Genomic DNA, 8,158 nt, shown 5'->3' with positions numbered 1-8,158 from the left:
TGTGTCTCTCGTTCAGTGTCGTTTGGGTCCTTACCTTATGCCTCTAAACAGGATGTGTCTTTAGTTCAGTGTCGTTTGGGTCCTTACCTTGTGTCTCTAAACAGGATGTGTCTCTAGTTTAGTGTCGTTTGTGTCCTTACCTTGTGCCTCTAAACAGGATGTGCCTTTCGTTCAGTGTCGTTTGTGTCCTTACCTTGTGCCTCTAAACAGGATGTGTCTCTAGTTCAGTGTCGTTTGGGTCCTTACCTTGTGCCTCTAAACAGGATGTGTCTCTAGTTCTCTTACCTTGTGCCTCTAAACAGGATGTGTCTCTAGTTCAGTGTCGTTTGGGTCCTTACCTTGTGCCTCTAAACAGGATGTGTCTCTAGTTCTCTTACCTTGTGCCTCTAAACAGGATGTGTCTCTAGTTCAGTGTCGTTTGGGTCTTTACCTTGTGCCTCTAAACAGGATGTGTCTCTCGTTCATTGTCGTTTGGGTCCTTACCTTGTGCCTCTAAACAGGATGTGTCTCTCGTTCAGTGTCGTTTGGGTCCTTACCTTGTGCCTCTAAACAGGATGTGTCTCTCGTTCAGTGTCGTTTGGGTCCTTACCTTGTGCCTCTAAACAGGATGTGTCTCTAGTTCAGTGTCGTTTGGGTCCTTACCTTGTGCCTCTAAACAGGATGTGTCTCTAGTTCAGTGTCGTTTGGGTCCTTACGTTGTGCCTCTAAACAGGATGTGTCTCTAGTTCAGTGTCGTTTGGGTCCTTACATTGTGCCTCTCAACAGAATGTGTCTCTAGTTCAGTGTCGTTTGGGTCCTTACCTTGTGCCTCTAAACATGATGTGTCTTTCGTTCAGTGTCGTTTGGGTCCTTACCTTGTGCCTCTAAACAGGATGTGTCTCTAGTTCAGTGTCGTTTGGGTCCTTACCTTGTGCCTCTAAACAGGATGTGTCTCTAGTTCAGTGTCGTTTGGGTCCTTACCTTGTGCCTCTAAACAGGATGTGTCTCTAGTTCAGTGTCGTTTGGGTCCTTACCTTGTGCCTCTAAACAGGATGTGTCTTTCGTTTAGTGTCGTTTGGGTCCTTACCTTGTGCCTCTAAACAGGATGTGTCTCTAGTTCAGTGTCGTTTGGGTCCTTACCTTGTGCCTCTAAACATGATGTGTCTCTCGTTTAGTGTCGTTTGGGTCCTTACCTTGTGCCTCTTAACAGGATGTGTCTCTCGTTCAGTGTCGTTTGGGTCCTTACCTTGTGCCTCTAAACAGGATGTGTCTCTAGTTCAGTGTCGTTTGGGTCCTTACTTTGTGCCTCTAAACAGGATGTGTCTCTAGTTCAGTGTCGTTTGGGTCCTTACCTTGTGCCTCTAAACAGGATGTGTCTCTAGTTCAGTGTCGTTTGGGTCCTTACTTTGTGCCTCTAAACAAGATGTGTCTCTAGTTCAGTGTCGTTTGAGTCCTTACCTTGTGGCTCTAAACATGATGTGTCTCTAGTTCAGTGTCGTTTTGGCCCCTTACCGTGTGCCTCTAAACATTGTTTGTATTTGAAGGTTTGACTTGTCTCTGTAGTTTTCATTTTTATAAGTATGTTCTTGAATTATCAGTTTTTGGTCATCACATCCAATGTATATTTCTTTAAAAAGGAGTCTAAACTACTTAAAGACGCACAACTGCTCCCAAACAACATATATCACATCTTATATTATTGTTTTAATATTCCAAAAAGGATGAACAAAAATCGAAAACAACGGTGCTTATAAAGGATATCGAGTTTACAGAATACACGGTATTGCTACCTTATGAGATGATAGTAGATCGCAGTAAATATTTTAGCATTCACCAATCATTAAATATTTTTTGTGTTTTCAGCTATTAAATACACGGTTAAAAATGCATTATTTAGGAAGTAGTTGAGGGTTAATCACTCAAAATGTATGTTTGTTATACATGCGAATTCATTGATTTTAAATAAGAGTGCCACTTTAAAATATCCATGGACCTGATCAATAAGTCATACGATGGGTGATATTATTCTAGTTCAAGTCACAGGAAACTGAAACCCGATTACTTTAAGTTCAGTAAGACTTATAAGACATATTTTTGCTTGTCGGAATGTATACATTATTGGCTTTTTGAAACATCACAATAAAAAGTCTCTCATGCTAAATGGACAAATAAAAGATAAACAAAATAAGTATAATCTGTTGTAAATGGTCCAGAGCAGGTAGGGCTTTCCTTATACTTGTTTTCATTATTTAAAGTCAAGCAATATTTAAAGAAATTAAATTGACACCATATATACAAGACAGCTATCCAAAATCCGTTAACTTGAATCATTTGTCTTCTTGAACAATCAGTTGAACTCACCGCAACGAATAAACATGGGTTACAAGCGTATGCAAAGGCATGAATTGGGCAATCTTTGACAACCGACTTCCCAGCAAAGAGGACACATGTTTCAGATTAAAATGTCGTTCAAGCATCGTGACAATCCTGCTGCTTTTGAAAAATTATATGGAAAAGTGGCATATAAATGTCTACGGTCATTTCAAACATAGTCATGGTGATATACATAATATAAACAAATACAAATTACAAAAAGAGTAAAGAATCATATGTTGACTTATTAAGCTATATTTGTATCATGTATCTATACATGATCGCTGTTCAGAACCTGAGAGGGCGCTGTAAGGACCTTATAAAACGTGTCTAAGACGTGTTAAGCACCGAAACAACCGAATGAGGTCTCCTACAATGTCGCTCGAACGTACCATAGTCGCAGTAAAATCTCGGAGAGGTTGTAGTGAGACCTCCATTGCCGTAGCAAGAACCCAATATCAACATAGAGACAACGCGATGAGAGCGCCATTCAATATTTTCCGTCCAGAACTACGCTTGCACTACGTCAATCAAGTTCCTACTAGGTGTTAGTTACGCCGTCATTACACCCATGCCGTCGTTCATACGTTCTTAATAAGTTCTAACTACGTCCTAATTCGACCACGTCCTCGCTTCGTTTTTTTTTTTTCAATATGTTCAAAGTCCGATCACGTCCTTCATGACCATAAAGACCAGATCATGTCCTAATCGGTGTCTACTGCAATCCATCTACGTTGACCAAGTTCTTACTTCGTACACATGTTATCCGTAACGTTGTACAAATGTTATCCGTAACGTTGTACACATGTTATCCGTAACGTTGTACACATGTTATCCGTAACGTTATACACATGTTATCCGTAACGTTGTACACACGTTATCCGTAACGTTATACACACGTTATCCGTAACGTTGTACACATGTTATCCGTAACGTTATACACATGTTATCCGTAACGTTGTACACACGTTATCCGTAACGTTATACACACGTTATCCGTAACGTTGTACACACGTTATCCGTAACGTTGTACACATGTTATCCGTAACGTTGTACACACGTTATCCGTAACGTTGTACACATGTTATCCGTAACGTTGTACAGATGTTATCCTTAACGTTGTACACATGTTATCCGTAACGTTGTACAAATGTTATCCGTAACGTTGTACACATTTTATCCGTAACGCTGTACAAATGTTATCCGTAACGTTGTACACATGTTATCCGTAACGTTATACACATGTTGTCCGTAACGTTGTACACATGTTATCTGTAACGTTGTACAAACGTTATCCATAACGTTGTACACATGTTATCCGTAACGTTATACACATGTTATCCGTAACGTTGTACCCATGTTATCCGTAACGTTGTACACATGTTATCCGTAACGTTGTACACATGTTATCCGTAACGTTGTACACATGTTATCCGTAACGTTTGTATTTTAACACCCTAACCAAAACTCTTTGACACGACATCAGATGTTTGTCAGGCTGATAGTGTCCGATCCCTAACGAATTAACGTTGTTGTTTTATTTCCAGACGACTGTTAGCAACATTATTCGGTGTGTCTGTGGCACTTCAAAATATCTTGCGATAATTTACGCGAGCTCGATTCGGTATTTCAAAACTGGTTTCAATCCCTATATAATTTATTCGATCTAAAATTCGATCATCTTCGATCCATTCCTCCCCATTTTTGTTCAATATGATTTCAAAAGTTTAATTAGATTACATTATTTATGAAAAAATAGTATTTGTATGAGCGTACAACAGAATAACACTTGTATATCGGGCTCACAAATTGAAACTCACATGGACTAAACCAAAATGGACGTAGGTATTTTCATATCTACTTTTATAGTGCAGAGAAGTTGATAGTACTTGAGGCAGGCTAGTATTTATACTAAGTATTTGATTTTTGAATCGGCTTTCGCTGGTGAAAAAGACTTAAGAGTAGCCTTCTGTCAGTACATGATTTACTGTAATCTACGGTAACGGTAAAAGGTGAAAGGCATAAGTTTACGATACACGCTTGTCTTGCGGTGTTGTTAAACAATTACATAGTAATCGGACCTTTGTACGACGATACGTTTAAGAAAGAAAGTGTTTCAAACCTACATTACAAAGAAGTCACATTCATTCTTCATTATATTCGCACGCACGTTTCGGAATAAGAGCAAGGAAAATGCGATAGGACATATAATGTTCTGTACTCTTCAAATAAAATATACGTATAATGTAGGTACAATGTATCGGACATTGTTGAAGTAGACACTCGAGAGCATCGTGTAAAAACACTGTTGATGAGGAGTCTGTCTATGCGTTAAATGAACGTTTCTTCGACGACGAGAAAACAAAACCACGAAGCCATTTTACGTGTCAAAGTATTTGTTTAATAGCTTAGTCAATTACTATCTATGCAACTATGCGTTTATGACTACGATTGCTATTGCCATGCTATATGTATCCGCTGAAAGGAATCCAAACACCATACCTACATTTATACGCGGTATTTAGGCGTACGACCGTGTCTATTACCATCACTTTTTATCGCTATTTCAAACACTGAACACTAAAAGGAAACTGTATTACTAATCATTTAATTTTCTGTTTACTAATATGTTAGTAAGTTCATTTAATCGGTGCCTAACAATTCGGTTAACCGTGTAGAATGATTCCATACAGTTTTAATAATAACTATTTAATCCTCGCCGATCTCCTCTGTGGTTTCGCTGACCATGTCAATGCGATAACCCTACTTAATTGATAAAGAGTTTTTGAATTGATTTAAACGTACAGGGTGTATGTTTTGAATTGCTATTATAGTGACCTTATAAGAGAGCATAGTTATTTGTGTATACTATACTTGTTCGTGTAAGTAAGTTTTTCTTTCGACCTTGCGGTCAAGGATAACCCGTGAAAGTGCAAGCACTTATTTCCAACGGGGTCCTTTGTTTTTGCTGAAGGGACAGCACGCTGAAGAGACAGTGGTGGGATACAAGGAAGTCCGGGTGCGATACCCTAGCTCTTTTTCGAAGAGACCCCTTGGTTCTTTTACGTGCTCGGTGTAAAGCACCGATACACGGGGTATAACTTTCCTGGATTAATCCAGTACTGAGTACACCACTTTTCCAAGCACTACCCTTTAAATGCCGAGCGCCAGGTAAGGGAGCTATTTGTACCAACTTTAAACGTATTTCGGTATATGCACATGTCACAGTTTGTGCACCACCTCTTACGTATAATGTAGGGACCGCCTCTGATATTTTGCCTAACTGATTATGTACTTCTGTTTGGTATTCAAAAAAGAAAAAAAAACTGCAACTAATTTAAAATACTGAAAAAGTGATAATACATGTAAACAGTCATTTTATTTGCATTCTTACAAATTGGAAATGGAAGTTTTTCGTTCTTAAACAGAAGCCTAGGAGTGACCATCCATGGCTTTTAAATACATGAATTGGATGTTGCTTTTATATCATATGGTATGTTTACTTGCGTTTTATCTTATAATATTACAGATTTACTATACAGCAAACAGTATTTCATCTTAAAACAGAATGCAACAATGTTGTCTACAGGGACAAGCCTAAACTGTAATCAAGAACACAAGCCTTCAACAAACAAGAGATTATCGCTACAGCAAAAACGTAAATATTCAAGGCAAATAAGTACATGAATTTATTGTGGCGTTTTCAATCGTTCAGTTAGTGTACTTGGTTATTACTGCACACGTACAAGTTTTTAAGGATCTACTTTAATACCAGTGTGTGGAATACTGTCGTCGACTGGACAGGCTCCAAGGACGAATCGACTGTCACCATAGCATTGTGACTCTATTTGCGCTGGTTTAAACGACAAAATGGTGATGACGACAAGAAACATATAATAAAGCAGCGGAAACAGTGTTTCGTATAAAAATGCTGCATCGGTTTGATTGAAAATGGTTCGCCATATACCTTCAACAATCCCTAGCATTTGATGGGGCGGTATTGTATTGTTTTTGGACACCACGTAAACGTAAAACTGGAATGAGGTCCCGTTCTCCATCCCCTATTACGTTACGCTTTGTCTAACATATGTATGCAGTTGTATGAGGTTAATTTTGCTCGCTAATCTATTTCTACATTTCAAAGTAAATCAAGTCATCTAAAGTGATGATGTCACAATGATTGTGAATGGCGGCCGATACAACAAAGTTTATAAGCAATGAATACAGTGCGTATGTGCAACCCCACCCATAAGTCCAATACGAACTGCTTGATTGTTGGGCGGGTCCGGAATGATGCTTACTATTCAAACCGAGTATTTTTAAAAAGTAGTGGTTTTATTCACGTGATATTAATTGTTCATGCTTCTGTGCATGTGGTCTTCCGGCGGATACACATTTCCGGGTTAATCGTGTCCGTTTCTATGTTCTTGAAGTAGTCAAAGACGTTAATCATCGTTTTTGTACACTAAGAATGTAACTACTTTGAAAGTTGAAATCACACAAGAGCATTTTTTCAGCAGCGACAGTCTAGCATTTTATGTTCTTGCACTTACGGAATTCTTTGTCACTGCGGATTTGTGCGATTTTCTGTATGACGTGAGAGGCTCGTTCGTCTTCTGAATCGGGTCAAGTTCAGGTACGTTCCTGAAGTGAAAAGGTTATTAACTTCAGCTTATGATACACATCAAATACCAAACTGAAAGACTGATGATCCTTAGCGATTCTCAGAACTGAAAAGGTGTCATCTCACGGCTTAACAATTGTGCAGAAGCTTGTTCGCACTTAACCAAAAAGTGGGTAATATGCTTGCAATAAACAAAATAGGGGATCAAGGAACAGAAAATCAGCCAGGAAACGTGTACAGTCGAGTTATAACCATGAAGTTTGGAAAATGGGAGTATATACATGTAAGTACAGTTACAACATGAACAGATATGCCATATTTGCTGAAACAGTGTGGATACAATCAATACGTTGATTTGTAAACATTTCCTCCAAAGCCACAATCTGTCCTTTGTGTCTTTAAATGTCTGATACCAAACTAAGATGTTGATCGAACAATATGTTTTGCCACAAACTGGATGACTATATTTTTTTTAATTTAAAGAAATGGTCCAATTACCAGGCAAAGGTTGGTATCTGTATTGGTACTTTTCATTCAAAATCCGCCATTTTGTTTGCCACGAAATTTATTCTGATTTCATGTTTGCATGGAACGAAGTAACGTCCTCACCCCTTGCTTTAGAGAACTAGATACATACATGTGAACAGTTGTAAATCTATATTGGGGTCGGACACCACCTCCTTTGAGCTCCTAGAGTTTCAGCAAATTGTGTCTGAAATGTGTTATATGTTTTATAAACGTTCTAATTCAACGCGCGTTATAGATTTTACAGTTTCTCTCAAATGAGTAATAGTTATAAAATTCCATAATATTGCGTACCGAATGTCATAAGCGTAATTGACCTTGTGCCATGGCTCGATAGGCCACGCCTCCCGATAATCAAGGGAAGTTACTCTGCTTATGTCTGACACTGACTAAAGATGGCGGATAAACAAAGGCGTCTCGGTCTCCGGGATATTCCTGACAGTATCAGCTTAGAATACGTTAAAGAACAAATATCGCTAAAGAAAAAACAAAGCTTCTGCTTTTTATCCGCCAGTTGCATTAAAGCTGCACTCTCACAGATTGAACGTTTTGACAACTTTTGTCTTGGAACGAGCCGTTTTTTGCGAAAAATGCATGGAAATCAGTTATATAAGACTGCTGACAAAAAGTAATAAGTCATAGATATTTATATTCAAG

The sequence above is a fragment of the Mya arenaria genome, chromosome 15, assembly GCF_026914265.1.
Source record: "Mya arenaria isolate MELC-2E11 chromosome 15, ASM2691426v1".
NCBI classification, from domain to species: domain Eukaryota; kingdom Metazoa; phylum Mollusca; class Bivalvia; order Myida; family Myidae; genus Mya; species Mya arenaria.
The sequence above is the reverse complement of the archived record's forward strand: the minus strand, read 5'-3'. Positions refer to the sequence as shown.